Genomic DNA, 26,477 nt, shown 5'->3' on the forward strand with positions numbered 1-26,477 from the left:
GGCCCCATACTGTCAGTGCAGAGCCCAACGTGGAGCTCAATCCCAACTGTGAGATCATGATCTGAGATGAAATCAAGAGTCATATTCTTAACTAACTGATCCACCCAGGTACCCCCAGGGGCCCTTCAACTTTTATACAGCTTATTGTGTAGCCTCTTTAGGGATACAGGAGTAGAGCTCATTCTCCAATGAGCTGCATGTTATCAATATAGATTCTTTACTACTTGGTAAATAATTTCAACAGTGAGGTGCAGATGCTTGGTCCAGTACAAATCCTTAGTGGAGATTTGTATCTTGGAACCACTGTGAATATACTCCTAACAATTTTTTGAGTTGGTCATAGCCATCCTTGAGGCTAGGGGACAGAAACCAGTTGTAAACTCTTTTAATCTTAGATCTAGAATATTATTTGTAATTCTGGCTTTTAGAGTTTATTACATTGGGTTTGTGAGTGTTATTGGTAAATAGTCATTTCATGTGCAAATATGAAAGAGGTGTTTATATTAAGGCTATGATCTCTGAAACCAGTGTGCCTGGAAGGTTCTTCTTCTCCTTTCACTTCCTCTCCTTCTTCTTCTCCTTCTTCTCCTTCTTCTCCTTCTTCTCCTCCTCCTCTTCCTCATCTTTTCCTTCTCCTTCTTCTCCTCCTCCCCCTTCTTCCCTCTTCCTCCTTCTCATTACATTTATGGATATCCATTTGCTCTAGCACCATTTCTAGAAAGTGTTCTTTACCAAATTGTTTTTATAATTTGACAGAATCAGTTGGACATATTTGTGTGGGTCTATTTCTGGGTTCTTTCTTCTGTTCCAGTGATCTATGTGTTTCTTTTTCCACTAATGCCACACAGTCTTAACTACTACATATATTACTATAGTAATTATATTTATATACATAGACATACACACATATACACATGTGTATACATAAGTACATATAAATGAAAACATACATATAAATATGTTATATGATAAAATTTGAAACCATGTAGACTTATTTCCACATCTTCTTTCTTCTTTTTGAAAATCATTTTCACTATTCTAATTATTTTATCTTTCTATATACATTTTAGAATACAGTTATCTACAAGAAATCCTGCTGGGATTTTGATAGGAATTAGTTATGCCAGTGTATCAAGTTGGAGAAAAATAATATCTTTACTGTGATGAGCTTCCAATTCATGAAAAATTGTTATAATCTTTATTTAGATATTCTTTGAACTTATTCATCAGTGGTTTGTAGTTTTCAGCATACAAGTCCTATATATTTTTTTACAATTGTATGTGGAATTCTTTTTTTAAATTTTGGGATCACATGCGAATTACTAATATGTAAAAATACAAAAAAAGTATAGGGGCGCCTGGGTGGCTCACTTGGTTAAGCGTCCAACTTTGGCTCAGGTCATGATCTCATGGTTCCTGGGTTTCAGCCCTGCATGGGGCTCTGTGTTGACAGCTCAACCATGGAGTGTGCTTCAGACTCTTTGTCTTTCTCTTTCTCTGTCTCTCCCCCATTTGCACTCTGTCTCTCAAATATAAATAAACATTTTTTATGAATTAAAAAAAATACAAAAAGTGTTTTTTCGTGTGACCTTGTTGAACTCACCTAGGTCTTAGAGTTTTCTTTAGGTTCCTTGAGATTTTCTATGTATACAATTCTGTCATCTGCAAATGTAGACAATTTCTTTATTTCTGATCTTCATTCATTAGTTTTGCTTACTGCAATGATTAGAATTTATTCTTATATTTGAGTAAGAGTGATGAGTGTGGACCCCCTTTATTCCCATTCTTAGTTTTTCACCATAAGTATCATGTTAGCAGTAGGTTTCTTTGAAGATGCTCTCTGTCAAGTTGAGGAAGTTCCCTTCTTTGTCTGTTTTTCTGAGAGTTATTAAAATATGAATGGATGTTGAATTTTGTCAAATGTTTGTTCTGTATAGAAATTCTGAGTTTCTTTAACCTGTTAGGTTACATTGTCAGATTTTCTATTGATACTTTGCATGTTAAACCACTGATAGTTTTTCTTTTTTTAATATTGAGCCAGCCACTCATCCACATAATAATTTCCAGTTAGTCATGATATATAATTCTTTTTTATATATTGCTGAATTCTATTTGTTAACATTTTGTTAAAGATTTTTTACACCTAGGGGCTCCAGGGTGGCTCAGTTGGTTAAACCTCCAACTTTGGCACAGGTCATGATCTCATGGTTCATGGGTTTGAGACCTGCATCAGGCTCTGTGCTGACAGCTCAGAGCCTGGGGCCTGCTTCAGATTCTGTGTCTCCCTCTCTCTCTGCCCTTTCCCTGCTCATGCTCTGCCTCTCTCCCAAAAATAGGTAAACATTAAAAAAATTTTGTTTAAGTGAATGTTGCAGTAAAGTGAGTCAAGTTAATTTTTTAAATTTCCCAGTGCATATAAAAGTTATGTTTGCACCATACTGTAATTTTTTAAGTATGCAATAGCATTATGTCTAAAAGAGCTGTGTACACACTTTAATTAAAATGTATTGATTGCTAAAAAATGCTAACTATCATCTGAGTTTTCAGCAAGTCCTAATCTTTTAGCTGGTGGAGGGTCTCACCTGATGTTGATGGCTACTGACTGATCAGGAGGTGGTTGTTAAGGTTTGAAATGACTGTGGCAATTTCTTAAAATAAGGCAACAGTGAAGTTTGCTGCATCAATTGTCTTTCTCTCATGAATGACTTCTATGTAGCATGTGATGCTGTTTGATAGCTTTTTATCTACAGTAGAACTTCTTTCATAATTGGAGTCAATCTTCTCACCCTTGCCACTGCTTTATCAATTAATTTTCATATAATATTCTAAATGTTTTGTTGTCCTTTCAACAATCTTCATAGCATCTTCACCAGGAGTAGATTCCATCTCAAGAAACAACTTTCGTTGCTCATCCATAAGAAGCAGCTCCTTAGCTGTTACAGTTTTATCATGAGATTGCAGCAATTCTGTCACATCTTCAGGCTCCACTTCTAATTCTGGTTTCCTTGCTCTTTCTACCACACCCACAGTTACTTCTTCCAATGAAGTCATGAACCCCTCAAAGTCATGAGGATTAGAATCAACTTCTAAATTCCTGTTCCTGTTGATATTTTGACTTCTTCCCATGAATCATGAATGATCTCAGGGACATCTAGAATGGTGAATCTTTTCCAGAATGTTTTCAATTTACATTGCCCATATCCATAAGAGGAATCACAGTCAGTGTCAGCAGTAGCCTTATGAATGGTATTTCTTAAATAATAAGACTTGAAATTTGGCATTCCTTTTTGATCTCTGGGCTACAGAATGATGTGTTAGGAGGCACGGACGTTAAACTTATAGTACATATCCATCGGAGTGATGGATGATAAGGTACATTGGTCTTGGGTAATCAGATACATTGTTAATGAACAGTAATATTTTGAAAGGAATCTTTTCTTTTCTGAGCAGGCCTCAGGAGGGGGCTTAAAATAACGAGTAATACAGAGCATAGGCAGAGTACACTTAACATAATTCTTAAGGGCCCTGGGATCATCAGAATGGTGAGTCAACATTGTCTTCAAATTAATATCTCCAAAGCTAGGCATTGACTTCTCCTCTCTAGCTATGAAAGTCCTCAATGGCATCCTCTTCCAATAGAGGCTGTTTTGTCTATATTACAAATCTGTTGTTTAGTGTAGCCACCTTCATTAATTATGTGGGCTAGATTGTGGGTAACTTTTTGCAGGTTCTACATCAGTACTTGTTGCTTTACCTTGCACCTTTATTTTATGCATATGGTTTCTCTCTTTAAATCTCATAAATCAACCTCTGCTAGCTTCAGACTTTTCTTTGGCAGCTTCCTCACCCCTATCAGCCTTCATAGCATTGAAGAGAGTTAGGACCTTTTCCTGGATTAGGCTTCGGCTTAAAGGAATGTTGTGGCTTGTTTGATTTTCTATCCAGGCCACTTAAACTTTCTTCATATCAGCAATAAGGCTGGTGGGGTTTGTGTGTGTGTGTGTGTGTGTGTGTGTGTGTGTGTGTGTTTACCATTTCTGTACTCACTGGAGTAGCACTTCTCATTTCTTCAGGAACTTTTCTTTTGCATTCACAACTTGGCTAACTGGCACAAGAGGCTGAGTCTTTTTGGCTTTCAACACCTCTGTCTCACAAGGCTTAATCATTTCTAACCTTTGATGTAAGGTGAGTGACATGGCTCTTCCCTTCACTTGAACACTGAGAGGGTTATTGTTCACTTGAACAGTATTGAACATTGTAGGGTTATGGACTGGCCCAATGTCAATATTGTTGTGTCTCAAGAAATAGAGAGTCCTGAAGAAAGGGAGAGACACATGGCATGGCTGGTTGGTGAAGTCAAAACACATACAGTTTTGCCATCTCCTATGGGTAGAGCTTGTGGTGCCCTAAATGCGATTCTAATAGTAATATCAAAGGTAACTGATCACACAGATCACCATAATAAATACAATAATAATGGAAAAGTCTGCCATATTATGAAAATTAACCACGTGCCACAGATCCATGAAATGAGCAAACGCTGTTGGCAAACTGGCATTGATAGACTTGCTCAATGCAGGGTTGCCACAAACTTTCAATTTGTAAAAAACGCGGTATCGGAGAAGTATAATAAAACAAGGTTTGCCTACGTTGTTCTTGCCAGGGCCCCATTTATAGGAACTTGGATTCCTTTGGGATCTTTATAAGCAATTTATAAGGAGACAAAGGCTTATGTAGGTTAAGAATCTCACGGTTGGTTTGTTGATTTCATGATTCCCGACTGAACCCTTGGACATGAAGCCATATGTTTTCAACCTAACTCAAAATGACACATTTTGACTTGGCCCTCATAAATTAGAGGCCCTCATAAATCTGTTCTGTCATTATGGTGTTCTGTAGCATCTTCCTGGTTGTCTCTTCCCGTCATTGTAAGGTGTAGTTATCTAGGAACTGTCAGTCTGGTAGTATGGCCTTTCCCTTGAAATAGAGATGTTTGTTTTTGGAGGTTGCCTATCTCTTCTTTGTGAGTTTTCAGTCTCCTGTGACTTTCAGGTGGGATTCAACATCAATAGACTAGATAAATCACTAGAATTATGTAGATATTAAATGTTAAGAGAGGAAAGGTGAGCTAGGGTCAACCATTAAGAGTGCAAGATATTACTGGATGAGTGGTTTCTTAAAAGGTAAGGATATTCAAGATACTGAAGAATATAACCAGTCTCATTTAGGACGAAATACATTCTTTAACCTTCAGGAAAAATGTGTTTCCATTTCTTATATTTTTCTTACACATCTCCTACTTTTTTGCATATTGAGTTGCTTTCCATATTTCCGTCAGTCTTGACTGCATTTAGAAGAATTCTAATGCTTAGAAACCTTAGTCTCCAGTGAAAACTAATTGAGTAACCAATTGTGAACTGTCAGTGACATCAGAATTCCTTTTATGGCAAACTTATGAATCAATTAAGCACAGAGCATGTTATCCAAATATCCGTATCCAAATATCCTTAGTTTTCTGCATTAGTCAAAAGCTCAAACCTATGTTTTGTAAGGAATGCTTCAGCATTCCATCTGATTGGAAAAGGCCTAAATATCCAATTAATTTAATCTAGTTTATCGTCCAAGCAAAACATTAACGTTTCAGGTTCTCAAAGACCCTGAAAGCTCACTTAACAATTACCCATGACAACTTTGAGACAGACTTAATTATTATTTTAAGTCATCTTTTTTGTTGACAAATTGCAATAGAGATAACACAAGCTTATTTGACTTTCAGTAAACCTAAGTTAATTTTAATACTGATAACTCTAAAGACGTGTATCTGGGGTTTCTGTGTGTCTCAGTTGGTTAAGCATCTGACTTCAGCTCAGGTCATGATCTCATGCTTTGTTAGTTTGAGCCCTGTGTCCGGCTCTGTGGTGATAACTCAGAGCCTGGAGCCTACTTCCGATTCTGTGTCTTCCTCTGTTAATGCCCCTCCCTGCTAATACTCTGTCTCTTTCTCAAAAATGAATAAATGTTAAAAAAATTTTTTTAAAGATATGTATATCTTAATTAAACCAAAACTTAAATTAGTTTAAATACCGAATGTGTTCCATCTGTGCTCATTTTAAAGGTAATCAGTTTGTTCCCCAGTGTACATTTTTTCCTGGGACACACGTGGGGAAATCTGAAGTGGGAGGTCCAAATGGGGAGCTCTTTGCTCCTTGACTTGAGGGTGGGAGTAATTGGGAGCCAGTGATGGCTGAGGATGGTATATTAACCAGTTTGTAGGCTGCACCCAAAGTGGTGCAGAAACAGGAGGGAGGAGAAGGCTGAAGAGGTGAGGTTCTGCCAAGAAGTCCAGAGGCAGCAAAAGCCCAGAGGGTAGAGAAAGAGGTCTCCCAGTACTAAACCCTGTCAGCTTGGAGCGATGAGCAGATGCAGATTTCTTTTCTACCAACAAGTGGAAATAGGGAGTCCCTGTCAGGCCAGAGAAGATAGGGAAGTTCCCAAAACAGAGTTTGCCAGCTGCTTTGGAATATTTCTCAAAGTTCCAGCTGAGGTAGCCTAAAAAGAGACAGTTGATTCCAATTATCATCTGCATCATGTGGGAACATGCCAAATGTCGTCTCTCCCATCCCCCAGTGGGTATCAGGGAAAGAGGAAGGTGAGCCCAGCAGGCGTTAACGGAAGTCCTGCTCTCTACTCCACAAGAGACGTTTGAATATGAAAGGTCCAAAAATGGCGACCTGGGAGGTGAGACATGTCAAAATGTCAAAAATAGAAGCAAGTAGAGAGCCACCTTCCACTGTTATTGGGAAACCTGTTAGTAGGACCCCTTGGAAGTCACCCAAATCACTACTAAGAGGATACCCCAGGGATAAGTCCTGGGCTTTTCCACCCATTTCCCAAAGGGAGAGGCTGGCTAAGACAGAAAGAGGAGAATTCTACTGATAACCCAAACTGGCTGTCAGGGATCAGGTTCTGCCGACAGCCTTCAGGCATCCACCAACTAGTAACCTTGGTCAGGACCCATCAGTTCCTGTTTGGCCTCTGATTGAGGTTTTTCTCAAAAGGAAGTTGGGATTGCACGATGCCAATGTTCCCAACTACATTAGGGGATCAGATGGGAGGAGACCAAGGATCCTGTCACCAGAGACTTGAGAATGGCAGCCTTGCTGTTCGCTGTTAACTGGCTGAAGGGTGCCCATTATTTGGTTTAAGAGTTTTGTTTAGGACATAAAGAAAAGAGGGGGTGCTGCCTGCTCTTTACTTACAGATAGAAGACGTTGATATGCTGGATAAGTCCCCAATGTAAGGTTGTAGGATTTTTTACTACAGTACCCAGGATTCATTGTCTCACTGCTTCAAAGAATGAAGAGGTGTACACAAAATGAGTAGCAGGCACAAGTTTATTAGAGTAGAAGATTAGAAAGTAAGAATAGTAGGAAAGCTGTCTTTACAGAGAGGGTACATTCGAATGTGAATGCCTGCTGATTATATGCAAGGATCTTTGTTTTATAAGGCTCTTGTCAGCACCCCCTTCCCTTCTCCCTTATTCCTTCTCAGGTTCTATCCTTACTGACTGGACAACTCTAGGTGCTGGTTTGTCTATTCCTGATTGGCTTAACTCCATTGTGTGAGGAGTCAGTCAGGCTGGTTATACTGTCCCCTATATAACATAAGTTTTATGGTTTAGCTAGGTATTTTGATTGTCAAATTCCTGGGTAACCTGAGGGGTAGTAGGTGTGTCTCTTACATTCTTAAGAAGGATCTTAGGCCTGAGGGGGTTTGCTGTAGTCAAACACTCCCAGCATTGTTCCAAAATATGTATTTTTCCCCACCCAGACAACTCAGTTCCTAACCCTTTCCTCTCTGCCATTTTATCGTATCTTTCCCTATTATAGTGGTGCCCTTCCATTTTAGAATTAAATTCCCTGTGTATTGGACCTTATTTATGAATTAATTAATTAAGTTATTTATTTAAATAAATCAGGTCTCCTGGGTTTATATAGGGTGTGTTTCTAGTAACTGTCAGATCAGGTTTAGTGAGGATATGGTCTGCATATTCATTTAGTAATTTATGAATTAACCCAACCTCAAGTGAATAATTTAATAAAACATTATGGTCTTTATTTATTGATAGGTCTTCAGTGAGAAAAGTCTTTTATATACAATTATTGAGGTAATCTATCCCATTTTCCAGTTGTTGAAATAATCGTATGCCAATTGGGTCCTATTACTATTCACACAGAATAACACACACAAAGATTGCCATATCTGTGCTATTGTGGCTATTCCTCTGAAGTTTAGTTCAAGTTGTGTGGTTTAGGCAAATGGGCCTTTGAAGACAACCAGAACTAGAATTTTTCTGTAAAGGTGAGTTATTGAAACATAATTTTTCTCTCTGGACAACTTCATTTCTGGAGATAGCCAAATGAAGACTAATTCACTAGTAAACAAGTCTAATTTTTTTAAAATATGAAATTTGTTGTCAAATTGGTTTCCATACAACACCCAGTGCTTATCCCAACAGGTGCCCTCTTCAATACCCATCACGCAGCCACCTCTCCCTCCCACTCCCCCATCAACCCTCAGTTTGTTCTCAGGTTTAAAGAGTCTCTTATGCTTTGGCTGCCTCCCTCTCTAACTTTTTTTCCCTTCCCCTCCCACCATGGTCTTCTGTTAATTTCTCAGGATCCGCATAAGAGTGAAAACATGTGGTATCTGTCTTTCTGTGCATGACTCATTTCACTTAGCATAACACTCTCCAGTTCCATCCACATTGCTACAAAAGGCCATATTTCATTCTTTCTCATTGCCACATAGTATTCCCTTGTGTATATAAACCACAATTTCTTTATCCATTCATCAGTTCATGGACATTTAGGCTCTTCCCATAATTTGGCTATTGTTGGGAGTGCTGCTATAAACATTGGGGTACAAGTGCCCCTATGCATCAGTACTCCTGTATCCCTTGGGTAAATTCCTAGCAGTGCTATTTCTGAGTCATAGGGTAGATCTATTTTTAATTTCTTGAGGAACCTCCACACGATTTTCCAGAGTGTTTATACCAGCTTGCATTCACACCAATAGTGCAAGAGGGTTCCTGTTTCTCCACATCCTTGCCAGCATCTATAGTCTCCTGATTTGTTCATTTTAGCCACTCAGACTGGTGTGAGGTGGTATCTGAGTGTGGTTTTGATTTGTATTTTCCTGAAGAGGAATGACATTGAGCATCTTTTCATGTGCCTGTTAGCCATCTGGATGTCTTCTTTAGAGAAGTATCTATTCATATTTTCTGTCCATTTCTTCACTGGATTATTTGTTTTTCAGGTGTGGAGTTTGGTGAGTTCTTTATAGATTTTGGATACTAGCCCTTTGTCTGATATGTCATTTGCAAGTATCTTTTCCCATTCAGTTGGTTGCCTTTTAGTTTTGTTGATTGTTCACTTTGCAGTGCAGAAGCTGTTTATCTTGATGAGGTCCCAGTAGTTCATTTTTGCTTTTATTTCCCTTGCCTTCAGACACATATTGAACAAGAAATTGCTGTAGCTGAGGTCAAAGAGGTTATTGCCTGTTTTCTCCTGTTGTGTTTTGATGGTTTCCTGTCTCACATTTAGGTCTTTCATCCATTTTGAGTTTATTTTTGTGAATGGTGTAAGAAAGTGGTCTAGTTTCATTCTTCTGCATGTTGCTCTCCAGTTCTCCCAGCACCATTTGTTAAAGAGACTGTCTTTTTTCCATTGGACATTCTTTCCTGCTTTGTCAAAGATTAGTTGGCCATACTTTTGTGGGTCCAGTTCTGGAGTCTCTATTCTATTCCATTGGTCTATGTGTCTGTATTTGTGCCAATACCATGCTATCTTAAACAAGTCTAATTTTAACTTGGTCTGCTTATTTATATAAGCTTAGCAAGAATAGTGATTGATCATATAGATCTTAAAAGTTTGTTTTTTTTTTTTTTTTAATGTTTACTTATTTTTGAGAGAGAGAGAGAGCATGAGCATGAGCAGGAGAAGGGCAGAAAGAAAGGGAGACACAGAATCTGAAGCAGGCTCTGGGCTCTGAGCTGTAATCACTGAGCCCAATGTGGGGCTTGAACTCACAAACAGTGAGATCATGACCAGAGCTGAAGTTGGATGCTTAACCAACTGAGTCACCCAGGCGCCCCAATCATATAGCTCTTTTAAAGTTTGATTTGCCTGAACTTCTCATAAGGAATCTCTAGATTAAACTTTTAGTAGCCTCTCTAGGTCAGAAGCCATGCCACATACTTGTCATCAGACATGCCTGCAATACCTGGAGATTTGGGTGAACTCTTCTTCACGAGGTCCCCAAGATCCCTTGAGGTTCCTGCACCTGCCAGGAAGTGACCTTTTTCAGTCACCTGGTATGGCTACCTGAAACTGTGTAAGGAAGGTATCAGGCCAACATTTCCAAGGGGCTTAATTGTCTTCATGTTTCATAAAGTCAACTTTGTTTCCTTAGAGCTGTTTTGTCATACTTGAGTCTATGAATGTTGCTTTCAAATATGACATTCCAGTTAAAGTCTTGATAAAATAACCAGTATTTCCAATGATATTTTGTTACAAGGAGAACATATTCTTATTGAAGTTATGCAAATAAGTAATTGCTATGAAAGTAATATCACATAGAGTCTTTGAATTTCAGAGGGTTTAGGTAGAGAGAAAGTTAAATGCTTTAGGTTGCTTACAAATGAATATTTATCACCTTTTTGTGTATCATAGATATCTTAAGAGCATGTTTCCTTAATCTGGAAAAGCAAGCATTGGGGAACCAGCAATACTTTATTTATTTATTTATTTATTTATTTATTTATTTATTTATTTATTTTGTCCTTCCCCTTCCCCATGGGTTTCTGTTAAGTTTCTCAGGATCTACATAAGAGTGAAAACATGTGGTATCTGTCTTTCTCTGTATGGCTTATTTCACTTAGCATAACACTCCCCAGTTCCATCCACGTTGCCACAAAGGGCCATATTTCATTCTTTCTCATTGCCATGTAGTACTCCATTGTGTATATAAACCACAATTTCTTTATCCATTCATCAGTTGATGGACATTTAGGCTCTTTCCATAATTTGGCTATTGTTGGGAGTGCTGCTATAAACATTGGGGTACAAGTGCCCCTATGCATCAGTACTCCTGTATCCCTTGGGTAAATTCCTAGCAGTGCTATTGCTGGGTCATAGGGTAGGTGTATTTTTAATTTTTAACCTCCACACTGTTTTCCAGAGTGGCTGCACCATTTTGCCTTCCCACCAACAGTGCAAGAGGGTTCCCGTTTCTCCACATCCTTGCCAGCATCTATAGTCTCCTGATTTGTTCATTTTGGCCACTCTGACTGGCGTGAGGTGATATCTGAGTGTGGTTTTGATTTGTATTTCCCTGATGAGGAGCGAGGTTGAGCATCTTTTCATGTGCCTGTTGGCCATCCGGATGTCTTCTTTAGAGAAGTGTCTATTCATGTTTTCTGCCCATTTCTTCATTGGGTTGTTTGTTTTTTGGGTGTGGAGTTTGGTGAGCTCTTTATAGATTTTGGATACTAGCCCTTTGTCCGATATGTCATTTGCAAATATCTTTTCCCATTCAGTTGGTTGCCTTTTAGTTTTGTTGTTTCCTTTGCTGTGCAGAAGCTTTTTATCTTCATAAGGTCCCAATAGTTCATTTTTGCTTTTAATTCCCTTGCTTTTGGTGATGTGTCAAGTAAGAAATTGCTGTAGCTGAGGTCGGAGAGGTCTTTTCCTGCTTTCTCCTCTAGGGTTTTGATGGTTTCCTGTCTCACATTCAGGTCCTTTATCCATTTTGAGTTTATTTTTGTGAATGGTGTGAGAAAGTGGTCTAGTTTCAATCTTCTGCATGTTGCTGTCCAGTTCTCCCAGCACCATTTGTTAAAGAGACTGTCTTTTTTCCATTGGATGTTCTTTCCTGCTTTGTCAAAGATTAGTTGGCCATACATTTGTGGGTCTAGTTCTGGGGTTTCTATTCTATTCCATTGGTCTATGTGTCTGTTTTTGTGCCAATACCATGCTGTCTTGATGATTACAGCTTTGTGGTAGAGGCTAAAGTCTGGGATTGTGATGCCTCCTGCTTTGGTCTTCTTCTTCAAAATTACTTTGGCTATTCAGGGCCTTTTGTGGTTCCATATGAATTTTAGGATTGCTTGGAACCAGCAATACTTTAAAACAAGAGTCACAAAAACTATAATTTTCCTCACTCCATTTGGTCCCATGTTCCTAATTCTTGTTCAGTCTGAATGCAGCTTCTTAGTTCTGGAAATGTTTACCCATTTTAGTATTAATCTTAAAAAAATTCTTTAATGTTCATTTTTGAGAGAGAGAGAGAGAGCACGAGCAGGGGAGGGGCAGAGAGAAGGGGGAGGCACAGAATCCAACGTAGGCTCTAGACTCTGAGGTGTCAGCACAGAACCCAACGTGGGAGTTGAACTCACAAACTGCAAGATCATGACCTGAGCCAAAGTCGGAAACTCAACCAAATAAGCCACCCAGACATCCCTTAGTATTAATCTTAACAATGTCACATACCTATATTTGTCTAAAAGGTCCTTTTTATAAATCTCCTTGAAGATGAAAGAGCATAAGAACAATAAGTATAAATGACAAAGTTTCAGAAATGGACATGGTTAACAATCTTATGAGAGTTCATTATGTTGCAATTGACAAGGTAATCCAGTTATTTCTGTGACACATAATACTTTGATAATCAGAATATCAAGTGATGACTTTATACCAAAACATATTAAAACTTCAGTAATTGCATTTATATTTGAGCAGTTATAGCATTTACCCAAGCAATACAACCTAAGGTTTACTTAAGGTTATTTGTTTGACAGTGTTTTCAGAGTAAGTTAACATACCAAATAAAAAGGACTAATTGGTCAAAAAGACTTCATTTACAATTTAAATCTTAGGAAGTTTGTTAAAGCCTTTGAAAGTTATAGAGCACATCCTAAATAGGAATACAGATCACCACAAATCTTAAAACTTTAAATTATTTATTTAACCAAGATGGCAATAAGAGATTTCAAAAGCATGTATGTAGGGTTATATAGTCATATCAGATCGTAGCTCCTTTAACATTGGTAAGTTTTAAGTAAGTAATCAAAGACCTGAAGAAGACCAAACCCAAGCTTTGGTTTTCCCAACAGAAGAGAAAAAAACTTTTGCATATATTTTTTTGTCAAGAGCAGAACAATCCAAGAAAAGTTTTTTTTTTTTTTTAACATAGAGAAAAGCAGAATTTTAATCGTATACCAATGTATTTTTAAAATCCATTTATTTTAACCTTAGTCCATCCTGACCAGACATAAAAGTCTTTCCAAAGATTTCCCTTCATGAAACCTTCTACAACTTTCCTTTGTTTTCAGATTTTGTCCCAAGTTACTTCTCTCTGAACAACCAGTCTCATTTAGGACAAAGTTACTTTATTTTATCTTTAACAAATAATGTATTTCATTCCTTATATATTTCTCATGCATCTCCTAGTTTTTACATAGAGTTATTTCCCTTATTTCTATCAGTCTTAAATACATTTATCAGAATTTTAACTTTCAGAAACCTTAGTCTCCAGTGAAAGCTAAGTAGTAACTAATTGTGAATTGTTACACCAGAATTCTTTGGATGGCAAATTTCTGAATCAATTAAGCACAAAGCATGTTTTCCAACAGTCCGAAATACCCTTAGTTTCTCTGCAATGAGAAACCAAAAGCACAAACCTACATTTAGTAACCATTGCTTCAGTATTTCATCTCATTAGGTATCCAATTAATTCAATCCCATTTATCATGCAAGCAAAACTTTAAAGATTCAGGTTACCGGGGCACCTGGGTAGCTCAGTCAGTTGAGCAACCAACTTCAGCTCATGTCATGATCTCATGGTTTGTGATTTCGAGCCCCATGTCGGGCTCTGTGCTGACAGCTTAGAGCCTGGAGCCTGCTTCTGATTCTGTGTCTCCCTCTCTCTCTGCCCCTCCCCCACTCATACTCTGTCTCTCTCTGTCTCAGAAATAAATAAACATAAAATAAATTAATAAAAAAAAAAGATTCAGGTAACCAAAGACTGAAAGCTATCTTAACAATTACTATGGAAAAATTTGAGACAAACAAAAATTAACCATTATTTTAAGTCACCTTTTTACTAACAAGTTGTAATGGGTAACATGAATTTACCTGACCTTCGGTAAACCTTGGTAGAATAAAAGCTTCATATTTAATGGTGATAACTCTATCTCAAACCAACAAACTTAAATTAGCTTAAACATTGAATATGTTCCACCTGCATCCACTTAAAGTCAATAAAATTTTCCCCATTGTCAGTTTTTACCTGGGTCACCAGTGGGGGAATCTGAAGTGGGTGGTCCCACCAAAGGGCATGCTCTTTGCTCCTCGACATTGAGGGTGGGAGGAGGAGCCAATGGTGCTTGAGACACCAAGGATAGTATAGAAGCCAGTTATGTTGGCCACACCCAAGGCAGTACAGAAACTGGAGGGGGGAGGTGGGAGGTAAGGGTGAAGAGGCAAAGTGCCAGAAGGCAGAGAGAGAGAGAGGTTTCCCAGTTGTAAACCTTGTCAGCTTGGACAAAGGAGCAGATGCCACATTTTTTCTCACCAAAGTAGAAATATGGAGTCCATGTCAGGCCAGGGAAGACAGGGAATTTCTCTGAAACAATTGGAGTTTGGGCAGCTGCTTGGGAATATTTATTAAAGTCTCTGTCCTGAAGTAGGCTAACCACAGTTGGTTCCAATTATCATAGCTATTGACCCAGGAAGTGAATGAGGGAGAAGCCCTCACATCTATTAGGAGGAGGAACAGAGAGAGTCAGTGTCCCCTTTGTCAAGGGATGGCTTGTGTTTCCTCCAGCAAATGAGTTCTATCAGGAGGAGGACTTTTTAGACATCCAACGTTAGGAGGGAGTTTACTAGCCACACACATTTGGGCAAACACATTCTTCAAGAGGCCTTTTGGTCAGGGTCCTGATTTAGAGCCATGAAGACCTGGACCTAGGGCACTCCATCCATTTGCCCTGTTTACTAAGGCCATGCAGTGTCAGAGGAGATGAGTACTTTTCTAAATTTTGCTATCCAAATTGTTTCCAGTGGGTTAAAAAGGCATCCCAAGGGAGAGTCCTTGGCCACCAAAGAGAAGCTCCCCTGCTCCTCCTAGAGAGAGAAAAGTAGACAAGGTCCATTACCATGAAAATCCACCCCCAACACCCAGGTGGCATCCTACGTGTGGGATATGTTAGAGTTCCTGGTGTCAAAGTGACCAGAGTCATCCCTTGAATGAAATTGCTATGATCACTGACCAGCCAACCAAGGGCTCCTGCTTCCTCATTGCATCTTAGGCTATAGATGCATGCCAGCATATGGACCTAGTTTGCCTTGCTGAGAAGGCCATGAAGAAACTGTTTTTAATCCATGGAAAACATAGAAATGTTCTACAAGGGGGAATTACCCAATTTTGTAATTTAACCACTTAGTAGAGGACATTGATGAAAAAGAGTAAAGATAGAAACACATCATGGTCTAAGAGACATTCCAACACATATAGTCTTTACAGCCAACTTCCTAGGAAACGGTCCCTGGTTGGGTTTTAATTCAATCAGGTGCTGGTTTCGGTGGGCTCCCAGTGGAGATCCCAAAGCAGGAAGCAGCTAGAACAGGGATGTGGAGAGGATCACATTATACCAATGAGGAGGAAACCTCACACAGGAGCCTTAAGATTGGCAGTCATACTGGTCATGTAGGTGGTTGAACCGTACCCAAGACAGACAACTTTGTACAAGGACAGGATTAAAGAGAGGACATCACGTTTCTGGGTCTTATTACCACTCCAGCCAGGGTACTAACTTCCAGCCAAAAGGCAGGCTTTCTTCTCCCTGTACAGTATCCACAGGCTAGAGGATTGCAGCCTGAGCAATCGACATGAAAGTGTTCCAATAAAACCATATTTTTCGAAAAGCCCCTGAAATAAGAGTAAAGGAAGAAAAGAGAAAGTATATTCACCAAATTTTCACAGGGTCAGAGTCCCAATGAAAAGACTCGAAGCCCCATATGGGGAGCCGAATGATGTTTTGAGTTGATGGGTGGTGGGCCAGAGCTGATGGTCAAGAAAGAATTTTTGAAGATGTCTTTGGTGCAAAAAGGTGATTTTATTAAAGCACTGGGAAAGGACCTGTGGGCCGAAAGAGCTGCACTGGGGTTGTGAAGAGTGACTGGTTATATACTATGGAGTTGAAGGGGGTGTAAAGTCAAGAGGGAGGTTTTTTTTTTTTTTCTTTTTTTAAATTATTTTTTAAAATTTACATCCAAATTAGTTACCATGTATTGCTATAATAATTTCATGAGTAGATTCCAGTGATTCATCCCCTATGTATAATACCCAGTGCTCATCCTAATAAGTGTCATCCCTAGTGCCCCTTACCCATTTAGCCCATCCCCCCACCCACAACCCCTCCAGCATCCCTCAGTTCTCTGGATTTAAGAATCTCTTATGTTTTGTCCCCCTCCTTATTTTTATATTATTTTTGTGTCCCTTCCCTTAGTTCATCTGTTTTTTATCTTAATTTCCTCCTATGAGTGAAGTCATGTGATATTTGTCTTTCTCTGACTGGCTAATTTCGCTTAGCATAACACCCACTCGTTCCATCCACGTAGTTGCAAATGGCAAGATTTCATTCTTTTTGATTGCCAAATAATACTTCATTGTATATATATAAATCTTTTTTATTAATTCATCTGTTGATGGACATTTGGGCTCTTTCCACACTTTGGCTATTGTCAATAGCGCTGCTATAAACATTGGGGTGCATGTGCTCCTTTGAAACAGCACACCTTTATCCCTTGGATAAATACCTAGTAGTGCAATTGCTGGGTCGTAGGGTAGTTCTATTTTTAATTTTTTGAAGAACCCCCATACTGTTTTCCAGAGTGACTGTACCAGTTTGCATTGCCACCAGCAGTGCAAAAGAGATCCTCTTTTTTCACATCGTTGCCAACATCTGTTGTTGCCTGAGTTGTTAATTTTAGCCATTCTGACTGGTGTGAGGTGGTATCTCATTGTGGTTTTCATTGTATTTCCCTCACAATGAGTGATGTTGAGCATCTTCGTGTGTCTGTTAGCCATTTGGATGTCCTCTTTGGAAAACACCGAAAGAAGTGTCTATTCATGTCTTTTGCCCATGGATTATTTGTTTGTTGGGAGTTGAGTTTGATAATTTCTTTGTAGATTTTGGACACTGACCCTTTATCTGATAGGTCATTTGCAAATATCTTCTTCCATTCTGTCATTTGCCCTTTAGTTTTGCTTGTTGTTTTCTTCGCTGTGCAGAAGATTTTATTTTGATGAAGTCCCAGTAGTTCATTTTGCTTTTGTTTCCCTTGCCTCCAGAGATGTGTTGAGTAAGAAGTTGCTGCAGCCCAGGTCAAAGAGGTTTTTTCCTGCTTTGTCCTTGAGGATTTTGATGGCTTCTTGTCTTACATTTAGGTGTTTCATCCATTTTGAGTTTATTTTTCTGTATGGTGTAAGAAATTGGTCCAGGTTCATTTTTGTGCATGTCGCTGTCCAGTTTTCCCAGCACCATTTGCTGAATACACTGTCTTTATCCATTGGATATTCTTTCTTGCCTTGTCAAATATTAGTTGGCCATACATTTGTGGGTCCATTTCTGGGTTCTCTATTCTGTTTCATTGAACAGAATGTCTGTTTTTGTGCCAGTAGCATACTGTCTTGATGATACATCTTGGATACATCTGTAATACATCTTGAAGTTCAGGATTGTGATACCTCCAGCTTTGGTTTTCTATTTCAGGATTGCTTTGGCAATTTGGGGTCTTTTCTGGTTCCATACAAATTTTAGGATTGTTTGTTCTAGCTCTGTGAAGAATGCTGGGGTTATTTTGATAGAGATTGCATTGAATATGTAGATTGCTTTGGGTAGCATTGTCATTTTAACAATATTTGTTCTTCCAATCCATGAGCATGGATTATTTTCCCTTTTTTGTGTGTGTGTCTTCAATTTCTTTCATGAGCTTTCTACAGTTTTCAGTGTATAGGTTATTCATCTCTTTGGTTAGGTTTATTTCTAGATATTTTATGATTCTTGGTTCAATTATAAATGGAATCAATGCCTTGATTTCTTTCTGTTGCTTCATTATTGGTGTATAAAAATGCAGCCTGTTTTTGTGCATTGATTTTATATCCTGTGACTTTGCTGAATTCATGGATCAGTTCTAGCAATTTTTTTTTGGTGGAATCTTTTGGGTTTCCATATACAGTATCATGTCATCTGTGAAGAGTGAAAGTTTGAGTTCCTCCTTGCCAATTTGGATGCTTTTATTCCTTTGTGTTGTCTGATTGCTGAGGCTAGGACTTCCAATACTATGTTGAATAACAGTGGTGAGAGTGGACATCCCTGTCGTGTTCATGACCTTAGGGGGAAAGCTCACAGTTTTTCCTCATTGAGGATGATATTAGCGGTGGATCTTTCATATATGGATTTATGATCTTGAGGTACAATCCTTCTATCCCAACATTCTTGAGGGTTTTTATCAAGAAAGGATGCTGTATTTTGTCAAATGCTTTCTCTGCATCTATTGAGAGGAACATATGGTTCTTGTCATTTCTTTTATTGGTGTGATTTATCACATTGATTGTTTTGTGGATATCTTGTTGAGGATTTTTGCATCCATGTTCATCAGGGAAATTGGTCTGTAGTTCTCCTTTTTTGTGGTATCTGTGCCTGATTTAGGAATCAAGGTAATGCTGGCTTCATAGAAAGAGTTTGGAAGTTTTCCTTCCATTTCTATTTTTTGGGACAGCTTCAAGAGAATAGGTGTTAACTCTTCTTTAAATGTTTCATAGAATTCCCCTGGGAAACTATCTGGCCCTGGATTCGTTTTTTGGGAGATTTTTGATTAATAATTCAATTTCTTTACTGGTTATGGGCCTGTTCAAATTTTCTATTTCTTCTTGTTTCAGTTTTGGTACTTTATATGTTTCTAGGAATTTGTCCAGTTCTTCAGATTGCCCATTTTATTGGCATATATTTGCTTATGATATTCTCTTATTATTGTTTGTGTTTTGCTGTGCTGATTGTGATCTTTCCTCCTTCATTCTTGATTTTATTTATTTTGGTCCTTTCCTTTTTCTTTTTGATAAAACTGGCTAGGGGTTTATCAATTTTTTAAATTCTTTCGAAGAACCAGCTTCTGGTTTCATTGATCTGTTCTACTAGTTTTTGTTTGTTTGTTTGTTTGTTTGTTGCAATGGTATTTATTTATGCTCTAATCTGTATTATTCCCTGTCTTCTGCTGGTTTTGGGCTTTATTTGCTGTTCTTTTTCCCGCTCTTTAAGGTGTAAGTTTAGGTTTTGTATTAGACCTTTCTTCCTTCTTTAGGAAGGCCTGGATTGCTATATACTTCTCTCTATTGACGGCCTTTGCTGCATTCAAGAGGTTTTGGACTGTGGTGTATCATTTTCATTGGCTTCTATGTACTCTTTAATTTCCCCTTTAACTTATTGGTTAGCCCATTCAGTTTTTAATAGGATGTTCTTTATTCTCCAATTATTTATCTTTCCAAATTTTTTCTTGTGGTTGATTTTGAGTTTCGTAGCGTTGTGGTCTGAAAATATGCATGGTATGGTCTCAATATTTTTGTACTAATTGAGGGCTGATTTGTGTCCCAGTATGTGATCTGTTCTGAAGAATGTTCCATGTGTGCTTGAGAAGAATCTGTATTCTGGTGCTTTAGGATGAAATGTTCTGAATACATCTGTTAACTCCATGCAGCCCAGTGTTTCATTCAAAGCCACTATTTCCTTGTTGATTTTCTGTTTAGATTATCTGTCCTCTGTTGTAAGTGGGGTGTTGAAGTACCCTACTATTATGGTATTGTTATCAATGATTTCCTTTATGTTTGTGATTAATTGATTTATATATTTGGGTTCCTCCATGTTTGGAGCATAAATGTTTACAATTGTTAGGTCTTCTTGGTGGATAGACCCCTTAATTATGATATAATGCCCTTCTTCATCTCTTGTCAAAGTCTTTATTTTAAAATCTAGATTTTACTCTAGATTTCTTCTTCTCTTATGGGTACCCTGGCTTTCTTTTGGTAACTGTTAGCATGATAGATGGTTCTCCATCCCCTTACTTGTCTCTTGTAAATAGCATATAGATGGATCTTATTTTCTTATCCATTGTATTGCCCTATGTCTTTTGATTGGAGCATTTAGTCCCTTGACATTTAGTGTGAGTTCTGAAAGATATGAATTTATTGCCATTATGTTGCCTGTAGAGTTGGAATTTCTGGAGGTGTTCTCTGGTCCTTTCCAGTCTTTGTTGCTTTTGGTCTTTTTTTTTCTTTTTTTTTTTTTTCCATCTTTTCTGCCCTCAGAGAGTTCCCCTGAAAATTTCTTGCAGGGTTGATTTAGTGGTCATGAATTCCTATAATTTTTGTTTGTCTGGGAAACTTTTCCTCTCTCTTATTTTGAATGACAGCCTTGCTGGATAAAGAATTCTTGACTGCATATATTTCCAATTCAGCACATTGAATATATCCTGCCACTCCTTTCTGGCCTGCCAAGTTTCTGTGGATAGGTCTGCTGAGAGCCTGATCTTCTTCACTGTAGGTTAAGATCTTTTTTTTTCCCTTGCTGCTTCCATTATTCTTTCCTTTCCTGAGTATGTTGTGAACCTGATTCTGATATGCCTTGTTGATAGTTGGTTTTTGTTGAATCTAATGGGAGTCCTCTGTGCTTCCTGGATTTTGATGTCTGTGTCTTTCCCCAGGTTAGGAAGATTTTCCAGTATGATTTGCTCACATAAACCTTCTACCCCTTTTTCCTCTCTCTTCATCTTCTGGGACCCCTATGATTTGGATGTTATTCCTTTTTAATGAGGCACTGAGTTCTCTAATTCTTATATCATGCTCTTTGCCTTAGTTTCCCTCTTTTCTTCTGCTTCATTATTATCTGTAAGTTTGTCCTCTATATCACTGACTCACTGCTCTGCTTAATCTATCCTTGTCATCGTGGTATACATTCGAGATTGCAGCTCAGTTACAACATTTTTAATTTCATCCTGACTAGATTTTACTTCTTTTAACTCCACAGAAAGGGATCATATGCTTTTTTCAACCTCAGGCAGTATTCTTATTATCATGATTCTGAATTCTGGTTCAGACATCTTGCATGTATCTGTGTTGATTAAGTCCCTGCCTGTCATTTCTTGTTCTTTCTTTTGGGGTGAATTCCTTCGTGTCATCATTTTGAAGGAAGAAGAATTAAAATAAAAAACAATAAAAAAGTCAAAAGTTGGGGCGCCTGGGTGGCTCAGTTGGTTAAGCGTCCGACTTCGGCTCAGGTCACGATCTTGCGGTATGTGAGTTCGAGCCCCGCGTCGGGCTCTGTGCTGACTGCTCGGAGCCTGGAGCCTGTTTCAGATTCTGTGTCTCCCTCTCTCTCTGACCCTCCCCCGTTCATGCTCTGTCTCTCTCTGTCTCAAAAATAAATAAACGTTAAAAAAAAAATAAAAAAAAGTTAAAAGTTAAAAACAACACAAAAAATCAAATAAATCCTGCCAGCTCCTAGATGTGTTTTGGTCTGGTTGTTGACAGAAGCTTGGAAGAATAGAGGGAATAAAAAAGAAAAGGAAAGGAAAACACTTGAAAATTTAAAAAGTGAATACAATAAAGTAGAATAAAATGAAATGATGAAAGTAAAATAACATTTAAAAAATTTTACAAAAAAGTAAAAAAATATAGTAGAAAAATTGCATAAAAATCTCTTTTATAAAATGAAAAATAAACATGAATTTTTTGTCTTTTTGTATTCAAGAATAAGAAAAAAAGGAAAAAAATTGAATAGATGGACCTGTGAACAGAATGAGATACAATTGAAATAACATCCAGTTTCCCCTAGAAGTTCCTCTCTGAAGCACTTTATAGTCTGTATACTAAGCAGGAGGAGAGATTTGTGGTATTCCTCTAGAGCACAGTTGGCCCAGTTGGGCAGGGCTTGGTGTAGTGGCTCTGTTCTCCACTGGATGGTGCTGCTTAGTTTACTGGGATGGATTGTTTATGGTGCATGTAGGCATGTATGAGCATGCATAGGAGCGGTGAAATTGGCGTTACCCAGCTACCCAGTCCCTGGTATTGCTGGCAGAGAACTCTGTGCTCTTGCTGGCAGACAATCAAACACCCCTCTTTGGTCTCTGGATTCTATACACTCCTGGTGTCCACACTGTCTGTGACCAAGCCATCAGGCTATGAGGTGGCACCTGCCTCCTGAATTTTATCTCAGATGGGGCTATTTCCAAACCCCTCACTTCTGAGGGCCCTGCAGCTTTGACCCTTTCAGACCCTCTGAGAGAAGGTCTTGCCGACAATGGCCAGGTGCTGGCCCACCCCCTGGTATGTTAACATGATGGTGCTGCTGCAGATGCCCAGAGACTGCAGGTGCCAGCCCAGCACAGAAAAAGTTCACATGATCATGTAGCAGCAGTGGTTCAGGGACTATAGTAAATCACAACACCCATCTGGTGCCAGGCTTCACCCTTAATGTCTTTGTTCCAACACCAGCAAATGTGGCTGTTTGCTGGGTCCACTGGGACCTCTGAGTGTGAAGAGGCCATGCAGCCTCTACAAAATGTACTCCCAGTAGGGAATCTGCCTCTCTGCGTGTGGCCTGAGGAGCCTTCAGACCTTGATGCCTCCTCCTAGGGAATTGCCTTTCCCACCAGAGCTCTACCACGTATCGAGCTACAGAGTTTCAGACTCTGTGCTCCCCTGTTTATAGCATCTTAATGGAATTTAAACCCTGTCCTTTCTCCTTTCTTCCCTTTTTTGTTCAATCCCTTGCAGTCCCTTTCTCCTTTCTCCCTTTTTTTGTTCAGTCCACTCTTTCTCTTTCTTTCCAGCTGCTTTCAGGGGGGAGTGCTTTTCCTGTACTCTCCCCCTGTCTCTGTCCTTTCTCTGCAAGCAAAAACAACTCCCTACCCTCCGTGGCTTCTCTCTCCCCCAGTTCATCTCTTTGCACTGTGTACCTTCCAAGTTCTGTGGTTCAAGTTTGCAGATTGTTGTCTTAATCCTCAGATCAATTTTCTAGGTGGGCAAGATGGCTCAGTGTTGATCTAGCTGGTTTCAGGGAAGAGAGAGGCAAAAAGAAGTTGCATGCTGCTCCACCATCATGGCCAAGAGGAAGTTTCTTAATGGGATTTCCATATGCTAAGTAAGACTCACAGATACTGGAAGCCTAGCTGTTGTCAAGATATGGTTGTTTTTTTCCCCTCTAGCAAAGCATTAACATTAAGTTAGTAGGGAATTCCTGGACTTTGGGCTATTGATAAGATATCCCTTTTCTTGTAGTATTACTAAGGTATTTGTGTACTGTTGGAGGCTATCATTTTAACCATTTGTGTTCTTTGTTTCCTTTGTTCTTGGGCAGTTAGGAGCACCTGAGGAATATCACACAAATCCCACCTAGGGGGTGGGGGCATTGTGCTAGCTTGTGCTTGGCCCTTACCTTGTCTTATGGTCTCTCATCAGACGATACATATATATACCCTCTGAATATCAAATTCATTTACAGTTTCTGTTATGTGTGTGTTCTTAAATTTTCTTTTTAATGTTTATTATTTTTGAGAGAGAGATAGAGTGCAAGTGGGGAGGGGCAGAGAAAGAGGGAGACATATAATCTGAGGCATGCTCCAGGCTCAGAGCTGTCAGCACAGAATCCAATGTGAGGCTTGAACTCACAAACTGCAAGATCATGACCTGAGCTGAAGTTGGATACGTAACCAACTGAGCCACCCAGGTGCCCCCTGTTATGTGCACATTGTAGAGGATCAAAATTAAAATCCCAAAAAGCTTAACCTTAGAGCTTCATGCACACAGAATAAGGGCCATAGAATTTCAAGAAAAACAAACATTTTTTATTAAATATTTTAATATTAAAGTTGTTTGAAGGTAAAGAAAAAATAATAGATGAGCCAGAACTGAAATAATTTGAAAGCACAACAGTTATTTTGACATAAACTTCTGCTGAGCTAGGCAGACTAGAAGGAAAACAAATAACAAAAACAAATAAAAAACAACTGATACCACTTTAAGGTCTATTATCTGCCAATTACTTTCATACACATCATCACACCAAATTCTTATGACATTCCTTGAGATTGCCATTATCTCCTCCCCAAATTCCACCCCAGTTTTACATTTTTGGAAACAGGATCAGCAAGGAAAAGTAATTTGTTCAAGATCATATAGTATCAGAGGCAGGATTTGAGTCCAGATTAGGCTCTTTCTACAACCTCCCTGTTTCTTTATAAGATACAACTAGAAGCTACAAAGATCTGTAATGCCAGCTAGAGTTGGAACAGCTCAGCTGAAACTATCATACACTGGGCTTCAGAATGCATTCAGCAGTTGCTCTGTGTGCTGGAGGTTTGTTACATTGCAGACCCTGAGCTTTAGCCTCTTCGGTATTATTTAATTTACAAACAAGTCTGGTCCCCTTCCTTGGGAATAGCAAACACAAGAGAAGAATCGGATTCGGTAGTGTTTGCTTCCACATAACCTGACCAAACAGGGGATGCCTTATTCTGATGCACCGCTTCCTTCTCATTTTCCTGAAAAGATTCACGAACCCTCTGCCAATATGATAAGTGTTAGGGGAAATGAGTTTCTGAATTGTCATTCTAGGAATTGCCTTTTGCAGCTGAAACTTCACCACTTAGTCAAGCCCTCCCCTGCCATCTGCTCAGCTCCCAAACTGCTGTAAAGGTAGAGAGGAGCCACTTAAATTACAAAGAACCTCATCTATGATGGAAATTCCATGCCATGGGACTCTCTCTCATCTTTCCAGCTTGTTGAACGTTGGCTCCAGAAGATCACACTTTTAGGGTCGCCAGGGCACTATCATGAGGTATCAGGTCTTCAGAGGCAACCTGTTTACCAACAGCTCATTGTTCACAAAAATGCATCTGAACCAGCCTCAGAGTCCATGTTTGCAAAGTCATCTCATTCTCAACTCTGGGGCCAATCAAGTCTGAGAGAATTTAAGGAAACCTGTGCCAGTTTTGATGGCTTAGTATCATCTCAGTCTGTTAGTGTGTGTGAGTGATTTGCTGGCACACAGTAGGCACTATTCTTCAGGTCTAATTGTTAGACCCTTCTCCAGTTTTTGTACAGAACCTTCTTGTGCTGCCATTCTGGAAGCTACACCCTATCTTGTCTTCCTGTGCTCAAGTTTTTAGCTTATCGAGGACTGCAGTTCTTTCATGATCAGTTCAGCCCTCCTGGAGGCCTGGGTAAGTCTTTGATGCTTTCTTCCATTGTCTTTCTAACATTTACTACTTCATTTGTTCATTCATCATTTGTTCAATGTGTTTATTAGAGAATTTTTGCCAGATATTAATGCCTGTCTGGGAGATACAAAGTGTCTTAGGTCGTGTTCCCTAGAAGCAGAGATTGAGGTGGGAAGTCTTCTGCAAGCGGTAAACTGAGGGAATGCTGGAAAGGTGGGGGGTGGAAAGGAGCAGGGCTGTTACACCCGATTGGCTATGGACCACCCTGGGGGTGAGTGGGAGCAGAGGCTGGTGTAGACTCCCAAGCACCTCCAGACGCTTCTGTGAGGTGAGGACATTTCCTGTGGGAGACTTGAGGTTGAGCCTTAGTAGCCAGTACCCATGCCATCTGGGGGATGAGGGCACTGCGATGACAAAGGGGATGTGCGTGGAGGAGCAGTAGCATCTGCCAAACACTCTGCTGGTGAATCTCAGGCTTTTGTGTGCTAAAATCATCTAGAGGAGTTTGATTTTTAAAAAAAAATGCAGATTCTTAGGTCTCATGCCTAGAGAATCAGCAGGTCTATGGTAGTCTAGGGAATCTGTATATTTAATCACCCAAATGACTTGAATGCAAGTGGTCCATAGACCACAGATGGAAAGATGTCAAATATACAGTGTAATTTATTTTTTTATCTGATGTCACTGATGCAATATCATTTTCCCCCTGTGGATGCCCAGGTGTTCCAGCACCATTTATTATGGTGAACCATTCTTTCCCCACTTCCTGTAGTTTCATTTTTGTCATGAAACAAGTGTCATCTATACATGGGTTCCAAACATGACCCTCCTATTTTATCATTTCAATATAATTCTTATCATTGTCTATTGCAAACATACTTTGAAAAATTCCACTGTGGCCTAAAGGGCAAGAAATCTCGGGAAACTCCATGGGTCATTTTGTGACTGGACATTATATCCGTAAAATTTAGAGATGGCCGTTGACAAAGGAATACCCAGCTCTCCTTGGCATCTTCATTTAAATACACTGTTTGGCCTACAGAGTACAGGTTCTGGTGTTTGTAGAAATTGGCCTGCAGCTCAGTGACACCCAGGAATTACTCTGTTCCCCTCCCAGCTGTCATTGCTTCCTTATCCAAAACC

The 26,477-nt window shown here is 39.2% G+C and overlaps 1 pseudogene; it reads left to right on the plus strand.

Annotated features, from left to right (window-relative positions):
• The window catches only part of LOC125918972 (protein SET-like), a 91,299-nt pseudogene extending 68,550 nt beyond the window's left edge, over window positions 1-22,749 (plus strand).
• Window positions 22,750-26,477: the final 3,728 nt, after the last annotated feature.

The sequence above is a fragment of the Panthera uncia genome, chromosome D4, assembly GCF_023721935.1.
Source record: "Panthera uncia isolate 11264 chromosome D4, Puncia_PCG_1.0, whole genome shotgun sequence".
NCBI classification, from domain to species: Eukaryota; Metazoa; Chordata; class Mammalia; order Carnivora; family Felidae; genus Panthera; species Panthera uncia.